Genomic DNA, 22,803 nt, shown 5'->3' with positions numbered 1-22,803 from the left:
TAAAACTCATTTTATGACTCCACGGATTATCTCCTAATATAGATTTTATTATTCCAGATTAAAAAAACCAAAACTCTGTATTTTTCCTCTATCTCATTTTTATGTTCACACTTCTTATTTCATTCCATTCAAGTTTAAAGTGTATGTTTTGTTCTTGGAGCTTCTGTGCAATTCTTCATATTGTTCTATGATCAGAAGGTAAACTGTATGGCAAAGGAAAAAATGAGGAGGCGCGAGTTTTCTGCTTTTGTTTGCTCTTTGACTTTCCAAGGTAAAATCTCAACATTCCATGATCAGTTCTCTTGTGTACATCACTACAAATGTATCACAAGTGGATTGACATGTTTTAGCATCAGCTGATGAATTGATCAAGTGACAGTACTAACGGCACTTACTCTCCCCATCTCCCACCTTGTCTTAGAACTTGTTGCAGTAAGGGAAAGATAACAGGAATAATACTGGAAACATAGCAGAAGCTGAATAACAACATGATCTTGTTGTTCTAAGCCTCTGCCTTTCTCACCATATCCCCACTACTTTCCTTTATCCCTGCTCACTGTTTTGTCTAATATTAAATTGACATGTCTTCAGAACAAGGAACTATGGTTTTGTAAGATGATATATAAGTTGCCCAGAATGTCATTGAGTGCCCTAAAGTAAAAAAACAAACATATCTCAGGAGTACGTGGGTTTGATATCATATTTATATTGAGAACCTATCCAGAATACAGTAGGACTGACTCTCCTTTTGTGTAAATCATCATAGCTGCATTGAAATTAATGGCACCACACTCATTTACACCAGCTAAGATCTGGTCCTGTGTGCCCCATAAAGCATATAGATTATGTTGTTATTAAGCTTCTGCTATATTTCCAGTATTATATAATGTGTGTAATTATCTTCCCTTGAGGTTTTGTAAAATGTAGCTTCAAAATAGGAAGGTGGAAGGTTCTGATAGTTTGTACCTGAAGTTATGTGGATAGATAAACAAATTTGCAAATTATTGCTTTTTTGTTTTAGGATGTCGTCAGCTCTTTATGGAAGCCCAACAATAGAAGTAATAACAGTCATTTTAAAAAGTTGCTCCATGGCTGCAAATTGTGAAGCTACACAGAAAGTCAGCTCAGATAACATCGACTGTGTTTCACAATACTTGTTCTGGGGTCCTCTGACCTTCCCTTCTCAGTTATAAATCAAGCCATAGCTGCTCCATAACTCACTTATGTCAACAAATAAGGCAGACAAGTTCAGTTGCCAGAGGTTGGGACCAATGTGTTTCTTCTTCTGGCTGCCCATTTAATTTTTTCCCCTAAATCTTTAGTAGCTTAATAGTTCAGCATTTCTTTTTTTTTTTTTTTTTTTTTTTATTTTCTCTTCTGTACTTCCCCAATCACCTTTTAAAGAACAAAGACATTAAAGTTCAGAAAATTAATGTAATTTTAAGTTTGAAAAAACAGTTAACTGTTAGAAAATTCCCTAAGTTAATGTTGTTCTTATGATGTGAACTGAGCAATGTTGAATATTTTTAGTATTTGACAGTCCTCATTTCTTTATTAACTATGATTTTTAAAGTGTTTGTCTTTTCAAACACTGGCTATAGGTAACAGCGTGGATGCAGTTGTTTGTAATATGTCCATACCACACTCAAACCTTTATATCAGATGATGATATCATATATTTAGTCTGTCATTCTCCCCCTTCAGTATATGGCCTGCATAACAAATTGTGGGCTGAAGAGATTGCATTTGGTTGTAACTTGGATTTCCAGGTTCCAAGCCAAATCAGGATTAAGGTTTATGATCAGATTAGATGGTCTCAGAATTCCACAAAGTGTTCTCCCAAAATTTTGGTGTAAAAGGGTTGGAATGTAAGACAAGTCAACTGTTGTCATGATATTCCAATCATGCCTAAACGGAGACTAGAAAACAGACATATTCCTGCATTTGGATTTGACACAGATTATTGTATACTATCAATAAAAGCATGGTAGAGAGCTACGCAGGTTCACACAATGTTGGTGCTGGATTGTTTAGGAACGAGTAGTTAGAAGTCTATGCTCATGAGTCAACATGCAAAAAAATAAAGAATGATGGGAGAGACACATACTTTGGTTCTTCTTGTAAATCTGCAGGAAGTAGAAAGAAACTGCACCAAAATCTTTGCTGTCTGGTACAAAGAACTGTTCTGTGCCAATCAGCTTAATGAAAAGTCATGACAGGCAAATGAAGCATGTTGTTGCACATCATATCATAAAGAGAAGGCTGACATCAGATTACACTATAAACTGCTTTAGGAAAATCTCAGTCAGATCAGGTAGGTCCCCCTGAAGTGGGAGCTATAAAAAAACCTCAGTTTGTGAATTTCCAAGACCATATTTGTTTTGAAGAGGCCCAAGCTTCCTCCAAAAAAAAAGAAAGAAAGAAAGAAAAAAAGACTAAAGAAATTCTGCCACTGAATGAGCACTCTTCAGGGAGCAGCACTTTTTTCCCCCCTTCTTCACTCTCAGACTGTGGCACTGATGGATGTCCCATGTGAAGTGTCACTGATATATCTGTACTGGGCATCAACAGTTTGAAAAAGCTGTCATTCAATCTCGTTGAAATCCTCAATCCAGATGTTTACTAGTGGAACAAAGGGGGAAAATCCTGTTGTAATGGCACCTTGGCTATCAACAACAATCCATTTTCAAGTCACAGGAAACCAAGGTAAATTAGGTGGCAGTTGTTTGCAGATTGTACTGCTTCTGGTAAAGATCCCTCTTATTTCTAGCAGTCAGGAATACATTGCGGACTTTGAATAGCACTATTTCTGCACATGCACCTAACAAGGAGGTAATCAGATCACTTGTGCAAAATGCATAAATAATTTAGGGTAGGTCGGCAGTATGGAGCTTATATCAGTATAGTTAGGCCTGCATAGCCCACTAGCGTGGATGCAGCTTTCACTTACATAATTTTTCTATCTGTGTAGTAATAGCACCTTCCCAAACAATACTGACAAGATCTTGTCAACTCTGGCCCTCCCCTTGACTGAGCCTCCCTCTTTAAATCTTCCCCTGAACCATCCTCCCCGCCCCCCTGCCATGCATCTGACGAAGTGGGTCTTTGCCCACAAAGGCTTATGCTCCAAAATATCTGTTAGTCTATAAGGTGCCACAGGACTTCTCATTGTTTTTGAAGCTACAGACTAACTCGGCTACCTCTCTGATAATATGAGGTATGCAGACAGAAGCCCTTTTCTGCCCAGGGCAGGGTGAGGGTGGGGAGGTGCAAGCTCCCTGTCCTGAAAGGGGCTGGGCCAAGGGCAGAAGGAGTGGGACTTAGAGCGATCAGCCCTGTCCCCCCATGCTGCCTACAGAGCAGTGGCACAGCACTCCACAGTGTTTCAAAGGGGCCTTTTGCCCCCCAGCCCCCCTTTGGTAGACCTGACATAGCTACAGCTATAGTGGAGATTTTGTTTGCACAGATACGTTGATTTGGGTGATTTTTTTGCACCTCTGATTGATGTAGCTGTGCAACATAACTGTCAACTGGAGACCAAGCCTTAGGCTATGTTTACACTACAAGATAAATTCAGATTTATTAATATTGATTTCGTAATTCTGGAATTTAGAAGTTTGAATTTGACCATCCTTACCTCCCCATGTGGTCCTCACAAAGTTGACTTATTGCTGCTGCACTCAAATGGCAAACATCAACTGTTGCAGTAGTGCATTGCGGGAACCTGTCCCACAGTTCCCTCATCCCCATAGCATTCTGCATATGCTTACTTGTCTTTCATATCATCTTCCCACATCACATTGTCCTCATTCCTCTCCCATGTTAAGCAAATGTCCATTTTTCCCATCAGAAGGAAGGAAAAGTAGAGCATCCACAGAGATGGCAAAAACGTTAACAGGAATCTCTTTCTTCTGTAGCTGAATTCTTAACTGGCCATCCACCAAGTGTCCCCACTCCTGCAATTGCATCTGATCCCTGAAAATAATACAGTGACCCTGAAAATCTTGAAGAAAGAGAAGGTCTGAAAGTTTTTGAAAGAGAGTTGCTGAAGGGAGAATTTTTGGCTTTCCGGTGCACAATAAGGCTTCTGTGCATATGCTGTTCTGCTCTCAACTAGCCATCCACTGAGTGTCCCCCCCCCTGTGAATGCATCTGATTCCTGAAAATGATACAGGGACCCATACTGTATTCTCAAAGTTAAAAAAAAAAGCATAGAAAAGTTTAGGAAAAAGATTTTTGACTTCTCTCTTCATTATACAGACAGTGCCAAGGTGGGTGATGGCAGTGAAATATCCCTGACAAGCTTGAAGAAAGAGAAGATAGGAAAGTTTGTCAGAAAAGAGAGTTACTGAGGGGAGTGTCTTTGGCTTTCCAGTGTACTCTAAGACTTCTGTGCAACAGCTTTGTTCTCAACTGGCCATCCTCCCTCCCATGATTGCATCCAATCCCTGAAAATAATACAGGGACCCCAAAAAGCTTGAAGAAAGAGAAGATAGGAAAGTTTTTCAAAAAAGAGAGTTGCTGAGGGGAGAGTGTTTGGTTTTCTGGTGCACTATAAGGCTCCTGTGCACAGGCTGCGTTCTCAACTGGACATCCACTGAGTGTCCCCACTCCCATGATTACATCCAATCCCTGAAAATAATACAGGGACCCAGACTGTATTTTCAATGCTAGAAGAAAGAAGATAGAAAAGTCTAGGAAAAAAGATTTCTGACTTTCCTCTTCATTACATAGACATTGTGAACACGGGTGATGGCAGTGAAATATCATACACTGAACATATAATGGATACAGGAATCTCAATTAGCGCCCCCCCCCATGTTTCTGAGGGAGTCAAAGCATGAAGAAAGACAGCAGATGTTCACAAAAAGATTTTATAACAGAAATGTCAACCAGAAGGTGTCTTCGACGGACAACAAGCTCTCAAATATATTTTTGGCAGGGTGGGGGCAGGGTACTGTGGTCTGTGGCTCCAGAGCTGCTTGGAATGTTGATGTAGCTGAAGTAGTCCCCCTGACTATCGTAGCTGCTGGGGGAGACTTTCCCTTGGCACCAGCAAGCCCCTGATTATCTTAGTCGCTGGGGGAGACTTCCCCCCAGTGGCTGCAAGCATCACTGGTCCCTTGCTAGGGTCATGGGTGGGTTCAGTGGGGAGCCAGTTGAAATGGTCCCCCAACTATCTTAGCCACCAGGGGAGATTTCCCCCTGGTGGCAGCAAGCCCTCGAGTATCTTAGGCCCCAGGGGAGACTTTCCTCCAGCGGCTGCAAGCCTCCAAGTATCTTTAGTCACTGGGGAAGACTTCCACCTGGCGGCTGCAAGCCCCTAAAATTCTTTCCTGCCCTTGGAGCCCTAAATACATGCAACCTAGAACATGGTGCTGCCTGGCAGCATGGTCAGCACCAAACAGCAGGCATGTCCTTTTATTGGGTCTGGAGCTGTCCTTGTGATATGGCTGAGCATGGGAAAGACCCCAATTTCTTGGTGGCTATGGGGATGGAGGGGGGTTCATGCACAAATGTAACTGCTGAGAAGAAGTTTGTCAGTGTCTTATGAAAGCACAACATGTGGTGCAGTGGGGCAGTGGCTGGCACCAGGCAGTGCAGAAAAAAATAGCAAGTGTAGAGACAGAACCACGAACTCCCTGCAGGGGCTATTTGTAATGGGTAGATGCGCTCACAGCGCTAATTGCAAAGAAAGAAAGACGTTTCTCAGGCTCTCATACAAACGTGAGCCCACAGCCACAGGCTTGCTGGTCCCACTTTGATATTCACGGTGTTCCTGTTACCAAATTCTGCTGCACCTGAAGAGCAGCAGCCAGAGTGGAGCACTGAGGGGCATTGTGGGTTACATACGGGACACTTCTCAAGCTTCCACAATGGCCTTTAATCCAACTTTTGAATTCAAGCTTTACACTATACCTGTCAGGTAACAATGGTATTGTAATCTTGGTTTTAGTGCTCCCAAAATCAAGCTAATGGTATTTAAAGTGAAGACATTCTCGTGGTAATATCGAGCTAACTGCCTTAAATTCAAATTTATCTCATAGTATAGACGCAGCCTTAGTGTGTACTGTACTACAGCCACTGGAGCTAGCCTCCTACAGCACTGGAGCATAGACACTTATTTCAGGCTGCAGTGAAAAGGGCTTTTCCATCACTGCAGTAAATCTGTCCATTGGAAAGGCTGCAGTTAACATCAGTGGAAAACAAATTTCTGTTGGCATTCCACCAGGCAAGTAGGTGCTGTAACAGAGCAGCAATTTTGGCAGTTTCTGTGGCTACTGGATCCCTGTACAAATGCAAAAAAGGCAAGAAGAAAGTAATGAAGACCAACTGTCAGATTTTAATGGACTCTACTAATGTTTCCTTTGGGGAATCCACCTGAATATTAGTTGGATTTTGTTACTTTGTTTTCGTTGTCATGGCCACTGAGTTTAGGCAACAAGAAATTCAAGACCACTTTAAAATTAGTGTTTGGCAATTTTAATTCCTCTTGGGATTATATGTTGTCAGTGACTACTGGAAAGAGACCAATTGTTAAAGACCACAAATCAAAGCACATTTTGCCAAAGTTTCATCTTCTTTGAATAACTGGGTTTACCCTTTTTTGCCCAATATATGTAGAAAGCTGTCTGAGGAGAATTAATCCTGCCCTATTTTGGCCCATTCTCTGGAAAAATATTAATTGCAAAATTAAAAGGATGGTAAATAGACCACATTCCTGTGATGTGTTTAGATCAGTGTTTCTCATCCAGTGGGTTGTGATCCCCAATAGGTTCAGAAGAGGCACTCGGTGAAAGAAGGTTTTTGCAAGATGTTGAAAATATTATTACAGTCTAAAGCAAAGAAGATTTGACTCTCCCACTTTTTGCATACTCTTAAGGCTATGGTTACACTGTGGTTTCGATTTTGGGAAAAATAGAAACCCTGTAGCCAAACACCGTGCTTGAAACAACAGAGCTCTTTCAAGCATGGTATTTCATTCCTGCTACCCCTCATTGTGAGAGGGGTAGCGGGAAGTTTGAAATAGACACTTATTTCAAACTTCAGTGCTGTGTGGCTGACACCAAGTTTGACATAAGTGACCTCAAAGTAACTTACATAATTTGCACAGTGCAAATTGCGTAAGTTATTTCGAGACAGGGCTACCTAGCATCGTCAAGTATAATCTGTCAGCATCTCAGACACATAAATAAATTATATAGGCTTATTATTATCATTGATGCAATTTTTACACTGGATTTTGTAGTAAATCTAACAGGGCAGTTTGAATAATGAGTCACTAACCTGAGAAGGCTGAGAAATACTGATCTACAGCAGACTCCCTGATGTGTCTAAATAGCTTCTTCTCTAGCAGTTTCATGGCTTCTCTAGAGCTATTTATGTTGTATGACATTAGACCCAGTCGAAATTGTTTTGCAATTTAAAAAAAATGCTTTAAAGGTGCAAAACAAGCACACAGTATTTGAGAAAAGACTAAATTCTTGTAGGGAGGCCAATCTGTATGTTTTATATTTATTGAGAAATTATTTGTGCTGTGTCTTTTATAAATGTAGAATTATTTTCTGTCATCCCGTGTGTCATGTTTGGGAAATGGACAACAGTCCAGCGGCAACATGATATCCATAACAAGGTGGTGACTCACCATGTTTAGGACTGAAGATGATGCTAATAAGAGAAATGAGCACATGGCAGATCTACTGCATGCTCTGGATTTTACAGTGTCATGGATTTGGAAGTGTCCATTTGTTTATTTGTATTTGATGCATCATAGGCAGTTATTTTTTCCCCATCCAAATGGCTAGTTATTTTGGATGTGTTTGTCAGTGACACGAAAGCGGTTTCATACTATGCTGTTGGGATTAAAAGATCAGATGCTGAACTTTGTGCTGGACTTTATAGGAATAAACAGTGTACTATCTTTGTGTTTAAGTGTCTGAGGGAAATCTGTTAAGGCTGCTGGACACTTCTAATTGCAGTATATCTCTGTGTTAATAGAGATATTTTCACATTTATTTCCCAAAGTATGTAACAAGCTCCATCTGGTTAAGACTGCATCTTAGTTATAGATCTGTGATGGCTAATGATGCAAACAGATAATTCATGTCAAAGTGTGTGGGAGAAGGCAAGGAGTACATTTAAATCTGATTTTCTGCAGGTTGATCTATGTTATTAATTGAATTATCTTTTAATTTTTGTGTTTCAGACAGAGCTGAGCTTGTGAGTATTCTGTCCTTTGGTATTCCTAGAAGGAATCCAGTTATTAGATGGACAGAAAAGTATATTTGAGTTGTTATCTGGGCAAATATCAGAAGGGAGCTGTGATTAGCCAATACTCATGTTCTGTAGGTTTAGTATTAAACATTTGTTTGTCTCCATGGATTGTGTTCATAGACAGGTTATCTTTGACTCAAGAGTAAAAAAAAACCGCTATTAATGACAGAAATACATAACATTGCTCAAATGTGTATTATTGCTGTGTTGTAACAATTGAACATATGCTAGCTTTTCCATTACAAGCCCTTAATTTTAAAGTCTGGTGTAAAGATTCAACTAAAGTGAATCTTTCTAACCATCTTCAGCTCACATGTGAATTTATTATTGAACTTTTAAAATGGTGCCACTTCCAAGTATTACTAGTTTCCAATAACTTTACTAAACAGTCACTTCATATCATCCAAGTAATGCATTCATTAATTCATTAATGCATGCATTAATTTTTATAATAAATTAACTCTTGAATCACTGTGTTTTTCCAGATCACCAGTCATACTAGTGGCTAGAGGACAGGATATTTTATATATATATAGTGCATCCCCCTTCAAATGGTATAGTTCATTTTGAAAAGCATCCTTGGTATTTTCCAAATAATTACTTTTCATAGAACATCCACAGGAGAACATTATAGGACAAGTCACTGGGATTACACCAGGATGAAATCTGGCTCATTGATTCCAGGGTATACCACACGTAAAAAAACCTCTCAAAAATATTAAATTATATTTCTTATAAATATGCAGTATTTTCAGTCAGAGTATCAGATAAAAAATTGTAAAGTTCTGGACTATGAGGCACCCAAAATATTCAGAAACCATACGCAGTCATCCTAGGCTCTTTAGAACTTCATGCTATTCCATTCTGTATGAGAGTCATCTGATGATCCCATTTCTCACATTTTGCAAATCTGATCTTTCAGTCCACACTTGTTTCTACTCCTGATAGTAAATCAATACTGTAGCGTTTACCCTGTACAACATGGGATTTACTGATGCAGAGAGGATTTAGGAATGCATGCATATTTTTTGTGAGGTCAAACTATGCATATATTTAATATGTAAATATGTAAACAATGCAGAATTTATATTGCATGTGCATATTTTTTATATTTTTTCCATTTGTGTAATGGGGTAGACTCACTGGCATAGTGCCTCCTGCTGGTCACACTAGGAATTAGCTCAGTTTGTTGGACTGTGCCACCTTCTGGACAGTGTCTTGCCCATTGTTGTTTTGCTCTTTGCTACTCTATCTCCACCCTTTAGCTCTGGACCCATGTAACTCCCTGGACTGTGGCGTAAGTGAAAAATGTTGATAAATGTTGATAAGGATTTCAATAATGAAAAAAATCAATACATGAAAATTCAGTCCATTTTGACCCCTGTGAAATGGAAACAGCTTTGAAAGTTCTCTTGGCCATTGTACATTTTTTGAGTCTTTGTACTTAGTAGTTAGCATATCTTGTACACGCTTCTTATTATTAATCTTCCTCACTATAATTTAATGTATCTTTCACACTGATAATATGATTATTCTAAAAGCTAGCAACATTAAAATAATGCTGGTAATAACAATATATTCTCGAACCTTAGCTTGGCTTCATTGTTTTTATGATGCTCTACACCAGTGTTTCTTAAACTTTTTGAGACCACAGAACACCAAAATATATTGTTTTTAATGAGGAACACCTATGAAAATTTTTTCAAAAACAAAACAAAACAAAACAGCAGTGTATACAGCACAATCAAAATTAAGTAATTTAATCAGGTACCGTATCAATGAGGAAGTAACGTTGTATCTGGTTTTAATAACAGAAAATATATACCATTAGTGTATGATATTAAAAAAGTATCAGATGTTTACACCACACTTGCAAGCTTTTCATGGAACACCTATGTTTAGCTGATCATCTAATAGTTCAGTCTTAAGTTAAAGTCTCCAATGAAGGCATTGGCTGTATTAAATATTTAGTTTGAAAAAAGTAAAGGAAAGCTCAATATAGGCAGTTCGACTTTGAATAAAATAAATTGGAATTCAACTGAGAGTCTCTTAAGGAGCTGCAGGTATTGCTTTGGATTAGGAACTTCTTTTAAAATGAACTGTATAGCCAGCAGAGTGCTTTATTGTGGTGTGATTAAATGCATTTTACGGTGTAAGTCTCTGCACCATTAAAAAGTGTATCTGTATCATTTACTTTAGCAGTGTGGGAGACATAAGTATCTTCTAATCTCAAAAATGGGTTTAATTACCACTTCCGTTACCTAATTTCATGAAAATTCAAAAGAGGGGAGTTATATTGTTATGTTGAACACAGAGGTTGTATCTACACTTGGCCAAAATTTCAAAAGGGCCATGCTAATGGCCAAATCAAATACTAATGAGGTGCTGAAATGAATATTCAGTACCTCGTTAGCATGCTGCTGGCTGCGGCACTTCCTATCAGCTGATAGGAAAAAGGGGATTTTTATGTTTGTGGGGTCCTTTTGAAAAGGGCTCCATGTAGACAAGCTAAGCATGATTGAAATGTGGCACTTTCGAAGTGCCATGGCCAGCAGCATGCTAATGAGGCACTAAATATTCATTTCAGCACCTCATTAATATTCTCCAATTTGGCCATTAGCATGGCCCTTTCGAAATTTTGGCCTAGTGTAGACACGACCTGAGATACATGCTACTTTCTGATTGTCAAAGATATCTGGTGATCTAATATGGGAAATTTCAGAGTGCTGTGTCACAGTGAGCATATTTGGTTTCTTTGAAACTAGGGCATCATTGGTTTAGTCCTTTCCAAATAACAGCATTTCTTATTAATAGGGTTCTTCTCATGTCCATGGATTATTGATAGTGCTTGATAGTTATGTAGAACTGCTTGCTATCTGAGATGTATGTGGCAGAGGAACTAGTTAGTTGTAAAATTTAACTCTACTGCAGCTCTTGAGCTAACATACAAAACCAAGTTTTCTCAGCTTGTTGTCAGATTCTTTTTGGGGCAGTGAAATCTGAGTTTGGAGATGGCATTGGGATTCTTGTTCTCTGGCCTGTTGATGATCAGTCAGGTGCCCTACTTAGACCCCAGGGTTGACCTGACATTTTTAAACACCTCTGCGTTTGTCTGCACTGAGTTTGAAAACATGTTGATTAATATGTTAGCTAGCATGTTTGTTAAAATAAGCTAGTTTCCAAGTCTAAACAGGGATTTAGGCCTATTAAAAACCTCACTGAAGTCAATGGAAGCTTTCCTGTTGATTTCACTAGCTTTGGATCATTCCATTGGAATGTGAGGAAAAGAAATAGATATATCCTCAAAACACATGCCCTAGTGGCTAACTTATGAAGCACTACTGGCTTTTTTCTGGGAGAAGGTCACAACAAAGAGGACATATTTATAGTAGAATAGAAATGAAACAGTGCAGCTACATGGTCTCAGAGGAGTACCCATGTTAGTCTGTAGCTTCATTAAATACAAGCAGTCGTGTAGCATCTTAAAGATTAACAAATTTATTTATTAGGTATCAGATGGGTAGTCGAGTTAGTCTGTGTCCTCCAAAACAACAAGAAATCCTGTAGCATCTTATTAGACTAACAGATATTGTGGAGCATAAGTTTTCATGGGCAAAGACCCATTTCGTCAGGCTTCGTGCATCTGATGAAGCAGGTCTTTGCCCACTAAAGCTTATGCTCCACAATATCTGTTAGTCTATAGGGTGCCGCAGGACTTCTTGTTGACTTATTAGGTAATGAGTTTTTGTGGATAAGACCTACATCTTCAGATTTTCAGAACTTTCCAATTGGAGCAGCAGCTTTCTGTGTGTAGGATGGTGCTATACCCTCTGAGCTGTGGATTATTTTGATGATAATAACAACGGTCTATCCTGTGGAAGCTGTCCCATTTTGTAGAAACACTCAAGAGTTTTTTGGGCCGTGCAACAAGAGTCGCAATACTTAAGGCACCCACATGGGAGACCTATCGTCCAGTACCCCTGTTCCAATCACTCTTTTGTTGGTTATATACAGTGGACCAGCTTCAACAGGAGTGATTGCAGGCACCAACCATGAAAATAGTCTCTAGCTCATAAGTTAAAGCACCATCCTGCAGTAGAAAGCTGCTGCTCAAATCCTTTTTCCCCTTTAGTCAGAGTGGTGATATTAACCTAGCACTCCCACATCCTATGAGAGGGTGCTCATCACTAGACTAAAAAGTTATGAGGTGGCTGTTGACACTGCTCCTGCAATCCAAAACCAATAGTTTAAAAATTAGGTGTTTGCTGTATCAATGACACTGATGGCATACTGCATGAATATGGAAAGAATCAGGAAATTGATTGCCTATTCATCCTGAGTTGTTTGAATTTTTTCTAGATTTCAGTATTTACATTTTTAACATAATGTGGGTTGCTGTGTAAATTTCTTCACACAGAGAGTTTTACAAGCTCAATGGAACCTTAATAACTGAGCTTCAGTCACATTGAGGCAAAGAGAAATCTCGTACAATCGTGTCTTTAATAGTTGAGCACCATGTGCTCTTTCTGTCAGCTTCCCAGCTTTGTCCTTAGCCATAAGGAACTCACAGTTTGATTCATGACAACTGTGAAGAAGCTTAGAGGAGATTCTATTTAATAAATTTCTATATGGTAAGGTTTTTTTCAGACTTTGGAAGACAATCAACCTTGTAAAATTAATCCATAATAACATGCTAAAAATGTTGTGGGAAGGAGGGAGTAAGGGGAATGAAAGATGTCTGGAAATTCAAATGTGGCAGCTGGAGGATAAAAAAAGGCAGATGGAGTAGGCAAGAAATGCTACAAGGGGTAAGAGAGGCAGCTGGGAGATTTAAAAGGGATGGCCTGAGAGGTGCCAGGAGTCTGTCAGAGAGGCAGACTAGAAGCTATGTGACTCTGGCTGTAATAAGAAATTTGCCAAAGTTAGAAGAAAAACAGCTGTAGAAAACAGAACTTCAAATGTTTTACAAAACATTGGTGGGTGTGCAAATTTTATAACTTCTAAATGGATTAACTACTTCTTTTCTTCTGGGGAACCTGCTCTTTCGTGGCTCTGAAAACATACTTCCCTCCCAATTCAGCTTTCATCCAGAACTCTTCTTCCTCCAGGCCCTTCAAGATTATTCTTCTGCTCCCATGCTCTACACCCTGATTTCATGATGCTCTGCTGATTGCTTATCTTGAGTGCCTTCTCCTCTGCACTCCTGAGGTCTGATCCAAAGCCTACTGAAGTCAAGAGGGACTGCTGTTCACATCTTTTGACTATGTGCCAGGTCCTTGTACTGTCTCTTCTGCTGTTTAGCTTTCATTTCCTGGCCAGTTAGGTCCATTTTTCAGAGAATGTCAGTTTTAATAGAGAGACATCTGTCTTTTGGAAGAGGCTGTGCTGGCAACAGCCAGTCTTCATAGCTCCTACCCATAAGGAGTTTTTACTATAAGTTTCAAAGCCTTATACTCTAAAATGCTAATGAGAAAGGGAGTAGGAATTGGCAGAACTGAAGTGTCTGACTGAACAGTTCCTAGAACTGGCAGGTTCTTTCACAAGCTTATAATGAGCACATACTGTCTCTGATGAAAAGGAAACAAACAAAAAAAAATCCCACATAGATGGTTAGGCACTTAACTGGCCATGTTCATGTATAAATATACAAGTTGCGTGCACACACTAGGGAGATACGCATAGAAGCGAGGCAGATGCCAATGTCTGCCAAACATATACTTCTGTGCTCCTACCTTTGAAAACCTGGCCCTGTTGTTAATCAGCAGTAATGACAAAGGGAAAGAATGATCAGAAGAAATGAAGGTTGTGGAATGAAGGGCCTACACAAGGGGTGCAGGACTGGAAGAGATTATGGTGAATCCTCTCCCATCAAGAACTCTGTTGTGCAGCATCATGAAAATTACAGACATGCTGTCTAGAGTCTCTGATCTCCTCGGCCGTGTCTACACTAGACCCAAACTTCGAAATTGCCATGGGAGAGTTTCTCCTTTCAACCTCACTTTCTCAAAGGGAGAGTTTCTCCTTTCAACCTCACTTAATCCTCGTGTCTCAAGACGAGTACAGGGGTCAACTGTAACTCATGAGAGCTCAATTTTGCACATCTAGTCTGAATACATGAAATTGAACCCTAGAAGATCGACGCTGAGAGTCTCTTGGTTATCTTCAGACATCCATAGAGGGCCGTGTCTACACTAGCCCCAGACTTCGAAATGGCCATGCAAATGGCCATTTCGAAGTTTACTAATGAAGCGCTGAAATACATATTCAGCGCTTCATTAGCATGCGGGCGGCCGCGGCACTTCGAAATTGACGCGCCTCGCCACCGCACGGCTCGTCCCGATGGGGCTCCTTTTCGAAAGGACCCCGCCTACTTCGAAGTCTCCTTGTTCCCATGAGCAGATGGGAATAAGGGGACTTCAGAGAAGGTGGGGTCCTTTTGAAAAGGAGCCCCGTCGGGACGAGCCGCGCGGCGGCGAGGCGCATCAATTTCGAAGTGCCGCGGCCGCCCGCATGCTAATGAAGCACTGAATATGTATTTCAGCGCTTCATTAGTAAACTTCGAAATGGCCATTTGCATGGCCATTTCGAAGTCTGGGGCTAGTGTAGACACGGCCCTCTATGGATGTCTGAAGATAACCAAGAGACTCTCAGCGTGGATCTTCTAGGGTTCAATTTCATGTATTCAGACTAGATGTGCAAAATTGAGCTCTCATGAGTTACAGTTGACCCCTGTACTCGTCTTGAGACACGAGGATTAAGTGAGGTTGAAAGGAGAAACTCTCCCTTTGACCTTCCCCATATAGACAGCTAAGTTAACTGAGTGCAGATACATAGTGTAGCTAAAATTGTGCATCTGTGGTCGACTTTCTTGGTTTAGTGTAGACGTAGTCCAGGAGCTGCAGCACTCTGAACCTTACACCTGGGAGGGCAGAGATGGACAATCCCCACAGCAATTCGAGAGCACAGGGAAGGAGAGTGGGAAGAAAGGGGAAAGGAAGAAATGGAGATTGGAAAGAACAAACTTCTGACAAAAATAACCCCACTATGCAGCAGGTGTTTAAAGATTTTTAAGTGACTGTAAGTGATATGCGGCAGTCTTCTAAAAACCTACAAACTGCCTAACTTGTTGTGATGTTTGGAGGTCCATGCAGACCCACTAAGAGGTTCTGTCACCACTTGCCCTGTAACTTTGGGAGCCTTTGTGCTGTGCAATTATGGTTCAATTCCTTGACACCAGTAGCCTGACACCCAGCATAAGGTCTCACCCTCACTCTCACCAGCCTAATTACTCTCTGCAGGGTGACACCAAAAGCCCCTCCAGTCCTGGGTCCCCCCAAATATGTTCTTTCTGAGTTCTTAGTTACCAGACTGTTCTCCTCTGGTTTGCAGACGTATATGCTGTTGTCTCCCATAAAGAATGGACTTTCTTGTAATCTCCTAACCAACAGCAGTAAGGGTAGGAGGGGGAACTTTGGGATTCATGAATTAAGGTGGTGGCATAATGAATAGCAGCAGAAATTGCAGGGCTACGCTGTGTGCATGGGCGCACCCACACAGATGCAGTTGGCACCTTAGACAAATAAGAAGATCGGGTCTTTGATGGAATCTCCAGGGTGCAACCGAGCACTGTGGGACCACTTTGCCCACTTAACTCTCCAGCCGAACCACCAGCAAAATGCTGTGCTAGTGACAAGCAGCAAACCCCATCTAGGCGCTGTTATCACTCAGTCCAAAAGTATGTAGCACCCCATATCCAGTTACATTGCATGAACGCTTGCAGAACCATTCATGCATCACACGAACAAAGGAGCCAGCCAAATGCCCCCAGCTCCTGGTACTCAACCTCAGAAATACACCATCTTTCACTGCTTAAATATATTAATTCTTTAGGCAGAGATAGGAACCTCCCTGCAGCCTGGACTCAGGTGGCTAACTCCATGAGGGCTAGGAGCCTAGAGCACACATCCCCCTCTCATCAACTAAGGCTATCTTAGGCATCTCCCATCTAATGTGCTGGCTTTTGTGGATCCCTTTATCATCTGCTTCTCTGTTCCCATTCTATAGGGAGCATAGGCACCTAACTCAGGTTTTGTGGAGCCTAACATTGGTCCAGTGATTCCCTAGATACCTAAAGCTTAGATGTTGCAACCCCTAAATCCCTTTATGGATCTAAGCCTTGTTGTCTCAATCAGTTAGTATGATATCTAGCTATAGAAGGACAGAACCCTCCAAAAATGGAGATGAGCACACTTTCCCTGAAGCACTCTCCTCTGATCTGATAAATCTCTCATCACAGGTCAACAGCAGTAATAGAACATAAGGCCATCAGAACCAAAAATACAAGATTTTATCCTTTTTCTTCGTTTCACACTACAGTAAAGAGTATAAAAAACAAAACCAACCAACACCCTCTTCCCCAAATTCATAATTGGAAAAAAAAACATGACAACAACCACATCTGCTGAAAGCTTGTCTATATACACTGGAACAGCCAGAAGCAGAAGCAATGGCAACTCTTTTCTGAAGAGAAGTCACAGAATGACAGGATTGGTGAGCCAAGCTGTGAAGTTTGTTTTGGTTTGGTGTTTTTTTTCCCTTCCCTCAAGGTTATTTCTGTTTTATGTAGGCCACAATACTCGTATAGTTCTAAATTTCTTATCTTTGGCTATTTCTACACTAGATATAGAAGTCAAACACCGATACGCAATTTTAGCTACTCCAATTGCTGAAATCAACTTACCAGCGGTCGACTTCAATACCTGTCTGTACCCAGGAAGGTCAATGGGAGCATTTATCCTGTTGACCTTCCTTAATCCTCACCACTCATGAGAAGTTCTTTGCTTGACTTTGAACCCAGAAAGTGCTGTTTAATGCATGTGCAAAACAAAACCTGGGAAGATTGACCCTGAGTGAGTCGATCTTCCATGGTAGTATGGCTCTAGCCTTTATGACAAAGAGCTCAAACTACAAAATAACCTGGGTTAAGTTTGACCAAGTAAGGGGTCCATTGTTTCATTACCTGACTCCTACATTTCCCGTCTCTAAAGTTGTAAGATTATACGATTTTGTCTTTGAAAGTCATGACAACTGTAATAATTGCATTAATTTTAACCTATAAAGATTTGGAAATTCTGGTTTTACATTTTACTTCCCACTTTTATTACTCAAGACTATTCTGTCTTCAGAAATGACACCAAAGCAAATCAGAGCAATTGGCAATCAGTGGAAATCTCTAGGTTGAATCCATACGATAGTCGTGTTAGTTCGTGGGGGGACTGGACTTTCTGACCCTTCTGCGTCTGAATCTTGCCCTATTAGGGCCTTGGCCTTGAGCCATCAGTTCTCTTTCCAGTTGGAATCAGCTGAATTTCCTACTCTCAGACTGGACCCTGAGATGCAGGCCACTGTATATTAATTATGATTACCTCAGCAGGTTTGGCTTATGCCCAGATGCACTCCTGTTCTCTCTAGGGCAATGAGAGTGATAATTAGAGATCAAACAGCTTCTTTACAGCAAATTCTATTTATTTAGAAACGAAGTGTTTCAGGTATGACAAACTAATTGCCACACCCACTCTTCCTTAAGGCTTACCTTTCCCAACCCCTTCAGTCCCTTTTTGTCTGTCAGCCTGTCCCTTCAACATCTGCTCACACGTGCCCCACCTTCACAAGAATAAAAATTCTTTATTCATAGGCATTTGATCTGGTAGGACCCCCACTGTATTACAAAACAATGTTTATAGTATGTTAGAGACAAGTTTCAGGATCTCTGAGGCTGACAGTTTAGCCCACTGCCTTTCTCAGTTGTACTCTAATGTTCTTACCTAGGAAGCGAGAATGTTGCTCTCCTGGTTTCTCTTAACTTTATTAAATCAGATCTGTACATTCACACCAAAAAGTCTTATAACTCCAATAAAATCTATACAGCAACAAGGTTACAGATCCATGTTCTTAGATACTTGCATCACAATTCCTACCATATTCATAACAATACTAATATCAGCTCCACTCTGTCATGAACACTTTGAAGTTTGAATAGCATTCTTCTGTTTTCACAGTCCCCCACTACTACATTAGATTTCAGTCTAGATTTTAATTTCTTTTGGCAGATTCTCAGGTGTTGTTATACAAGATGGGAAAGTTGTTGTTTGCAATAGGGTCACTGGAAAGCCAGGTTTGAGGTATAGTAATGCAAGTGGAACTGGTGACATAGAAGGATGATCAAAGCTTAGAGATTCTCGCAAATTATCTAATGCTTTTGCAGTTGAACCCTATCTGGTATGAATGCCAATTTATAGCATTATTGCATTAAGATGTTAGCCACAGAATGTATTTAATAGATGTATTCTTTTTATTTTTTTAATAGTTTACCAATGGGAAAAAAATACTACGTGTGAAATGAAATAATGCTCAGACTTGCAAACTCAGTATAGTACTGGATTTTTTTAGAAGACCATATTTTCCTTCAATAGTGGTTCAGATATCATCTACTTCTCTGAAGGGACACTGTGTTGAAGATTTTTTAAAGATATAAAAGGGGATTGTATGCATCAGTAGCACATTAAATATAATATGAACCTTATATGGTTAATAATAGCAGTTAGACTAGGACAGCAGCACACTTAGGCTATGTCTACACAGCAGCTGTATTCCAAAATAAGATATTTTGAAATAGATATTTCAAAATATATTTAAAAATAATGTGTTCACACACAAAATGCATTTTGAAATAGCATGCAGCTATTTCAAAATAGCATTTCTGGACATAACACTATTTTGTAATAACGCCACTGAGCCCACCATGGCTTATTTCAAAATAATACTATTCTGTGTCTTAATAGCACTTATTTCAAAATATGAATTTTGAAATAGGCATTATTCCTTGTGAAATGGTTTACCCGAATCAACATAACACAACTGCTATTTCAATTTTATTTCAAAATAGCATGTGCATTAATTGTATGTTGCCAAAGTTATTCCAAAATAACCGCTGTTATTTTGGGATAACTTTGCCATGTACTCACAAAATCAATGGGCTACACAAATGCACTGGATTTTGTTTAGTGGAGCAGTCAAAGGAAAATAAAATGGGCATTGAAATAGTACATGGATGGGCAACTTTTGAAATATCTAGCATTTCAATTCATTTAAGTCTACCCTCATCCCCAGATTTGCAGACCTTTCCCAGAACTTATCCTAGTTATTCAAACATCGAGAGTCTTCATAATCCTGTTGGAAATCTTGCGAGAACAAGATTTGTCTCTGGCTTCCAGTATTTTGTACATGCATTCATAAATATTTCATTAACAACCATGACAGCAGAGGCATCTTGTAAACCGGCGTGCCTCAACTGGTGTGCCGTGGCACAATGGTGTGCCACAAAGTAGCACATAGTGTGCCTCAGAGCCACGTGCCAGGAGGGCTGTCCACCACTGCGCTTGATGGAAGAAGTGCATGGCAACAGTAGTGGTAGCCCTGGTGAGTTGCCAGCATTGAGTTAGGGTTGGGGCAATTGGGGGTACCTGGCTCCAGGGGAGGGGATCGTGCTATATATATATATTGGGTGGGCCATGAAATTATAATGTGTGCTGAAGTGTGCCCCAAGGTAATAAAGGTTGCTGAGCATTGTTCTAGCAGTCTGTGCAAATGACTGGAAACCGAGGAGTCCTGGATTCTAAGTCTACGTCTAGATTAGAGCAATTTGTTGACAGAAGTCTTTGTGGGAAGATATCTTCTGACAAAACATCTGTCGACAGATCGCAGCCAGACCGCAGGGTGGATCAAAAGAGCAATCTGCTCTGCCACAAGGAGCAGTCAGACAAAACAGCCAACCGGAAGCACAGCAGATGGTTGACCCATGTCCCCAAAGCCCTTTCTGTCAACAGAAGCACCCTGGAACATCTGGACTGGCTGTTTGTCAACAGATCTCTGTTGACAGAGGCAGTCTTCCTCGTGGTGAGAGGGGTACAGCTGTTGACAAAAGTGCTGTGTTCTGTTCATTTACTGTCGACAGAACGCCTTGGGAATCTGGTCACTCTGTGGGTGGTTTTATCAATAAAATGGCCTTTTTGCTGACAAAACCCTTTAGTCTAGACATAGCCTTACTGTGACTCTGACACTACCTTTTGTGACCTTGGGGTGAGACTCCCTATCAACTTTTTCTCTCTGTTTCACAGGCAGGTGAGTTGTAAAGACTAAGTAATGCATTTAAATACTGCAGTGAAGTGCACTCGTAAGAACCCTCTGATAGATCAGAAGTTCCCAAATACGTTTGCTGTTCTCTATCTCCAGACCCCGTGGCAGATCCATCTTGGCTGGCTTGCCCTGCTGCTTCCTGGCCAGCAAACATAATTTCCTGAGATGCACTCTGGGTGGATGGCTCTGGCAGGACACAACAAGGCTGCACCCCATCCTCATGCTCCTGGGCCTGGAACAGCACAGAATCAGTCAGGTCCTTACCACCTCTCTCAGCTCCCATAAGCAAACCCCACACAAAGCAAAGCTGTGTGACAGATAGTGATTGTACATGGTGTTACAAATGAATACCTACCTCTGTTTAAAAAAATAAGATTTTCTGTTTGTCACATCTGGTTTTAGCCTCAGACAGCACTGCAGAAGACTACGTCATGAGGGACCAGTAGGAGGAAGGAATTGTTGTCGAAACATTTTCCAAAGTCACAAGGCTGCCCAGTTCAATTTCAGATGAAAGAATCAAGGCTATTTTTGTTTGTTTGTTTTAACCCAACAGCTTCACCCATTCTGAAAAGGAAAGCAAATGAACCACTGCTGGATCTCTCCCATGCACTACAACAGATTAGAGTTTACAACACAGAGCCCTCACATTTACCAAGGCACAAACTATTGAGACCAATGTAGTTGTAAAATAAAACCAAAAGGGGTTGAACAAACTAATGACAGTGGATCTAGCAGTCCTCCTCACAATTAACTCTGCTTTCCTTCTATCTCTATATGCATTATGCTGAATGAAGCTTTGTTCTTTATCTGTTCTGTATCTTAAAGAAGCCTAATTGAAAGTGCAGGATCACATCCAGTGCATAGTAAGAAAAACAAATATGGTAGGTGACAAGCTTGGCTTCACAGTGAATTCTTTGGTGATCTGCAATGCAAAATGGAAGCTTACAAGGAGTGGAAACTTGGATAAATGAAAAGGGAACAGTATAAATATATTGCTCAAGCATGCAAGCATGTAATCAGGAAGGGTTACAGCTCAATTGGAATTGCAGCTAGCAAAGGATACGAAAGGTAACAAGAAACTTTTTACAGGCATTGTAGCAACAAGGTGGTGGTCAGGGAAGGTGCGAGACCCTTACTGAAAGTGAGAGGTAACCCAGTGACAAATTATGTGGGAAAAATGAAGTGTTCAATGCTTGTTTTGCCTCAGTCTTCACAAAGACAGCTCTTGGAGTGCTACAGTAGGCAGCACAGTATGGGGAGAGCAGGGCAGCCCTCAGTGGAGAAGGAGCAGGGTCAGAACTGTTTAGGAAAGCTGGCCATATGCAAATCCATGGGACTGAATTAAAACTATGTTAATATCAAGTTAAGCTTATGAATGTTAACATACATATGTCAGGAAATAAATAAATTAAAATTCCTCTAGCCTCAACATAGACCTTCAGCAGTCTATATATTAAGACTCTGTCCATTCTCCAGGATGGGAGTTTAAAACAGCAAAACCTAAACATACATACACTCATACTCAATGTTACTTAACACCGCCCCCCCCCAAATCATTTTTACAAAATATGTGAAAAAGTAAGGCTCCAGAACTGTACTGTTGCCTCTTGTGTAGTCCTCTCTCCACTAAATACACAAATCTGTGCTAATGCAGTGGGCTAGATTGCATAATTAAAAACAAGATGAGAAATTCTGAAGTTCAGATCTCTATAGCAACATTAGCATGTTTATATTGCATATGCAGCGGGTTATCAAATGTACACATTTTACAATATAAAAAAAATACTACACAAAGAATAAAAATGGGCAGTACCATCCATACAACACACCTATGTTAACTTTGCTGTTGGAACATTCATGTGTGTATTTCTCAAAGTTATTTTAGCTGTAAAAATGTTGTGCCAGAGTGATTGTTCAAGACCCTTTTAAATATCAATCTTTTCTCTACCTTTACATAACTCATGTAAAAGTCTGTTACAAAGCAATCCTGGGAGTGCAATGCATGTCCTTTTATGTTCTACAGAGATGTTCACAGCATCTCAGCTGGGCCTATGACTAGTAACTTACTTCTAAGCCCCTGCTGTACTCCACACTGGCCCAAGGAACAGACCCAGTGTAGCAGCAAGGGAGGCTCACATACTACCGGGCTTCAGAAAGCAATGTGTCTGTTTACATTGGCTATGTCTACACTAGCCAAAAACTTCAAAATGGCCATTTTGAAGTTTACTAATGAAGCACTGAAATATGTATTCAGTGCCTCATTAGCATGTGGGCAGCCACGGCACTTCGAAATTGATGCGGCTCACTGCCGCACGGCTCATCCAGACAGGGCTC

The 22,803-nt window shown here is 40.5% G+C and overlaps 1 long non-coding RNA gene across 4 annotated transcripts in view; it reads left to right on the top strand.

Moving 5' to 3' along the window:
- The window catches only part of LOC142009497 (uncharacterized), a 138,233-nt gene that overhangs the window by 13,221 nt on the left and 102,209 nt on the right, over nucleotides 1-22,803 (top strand). Inside the window, exon 3 of one of the 4 annotated variants that reach the window (XR_012644495.1) lies at nucleotides 20,566-22,643. The exons of the other annotated variants lie outside the window; for them this stretch is intronic. This is a non-coding gene — a long non-coding RNA (uncharacterized LOC142009497). Of the gene's footprint in view, nucleotides 1-20,565; nucleotides 22,644-22,803 lie in introns of those variants that run through there. 4 annotated transcript variants of the gene reach the window in all.

This window comes from Carettochelys insculpta, chromosome 2 (assembly GCF_033958435.1).
Source record: "Carettochelys insculpta isolate YL-2023 chromosome 2, ASM3395843v1, whole genome shotgun sequence".
NCBI lineage: Eukaryota > Metazoa > Chordata > Testudines > Carettochelyidae > Carettochelys > Carettochelys insculpta.
The sequence above is the reverse complement of the archived record's forward strand: the minus strand, read 5'-3'. Positions and strand labels throughout refer to the sequence as shown.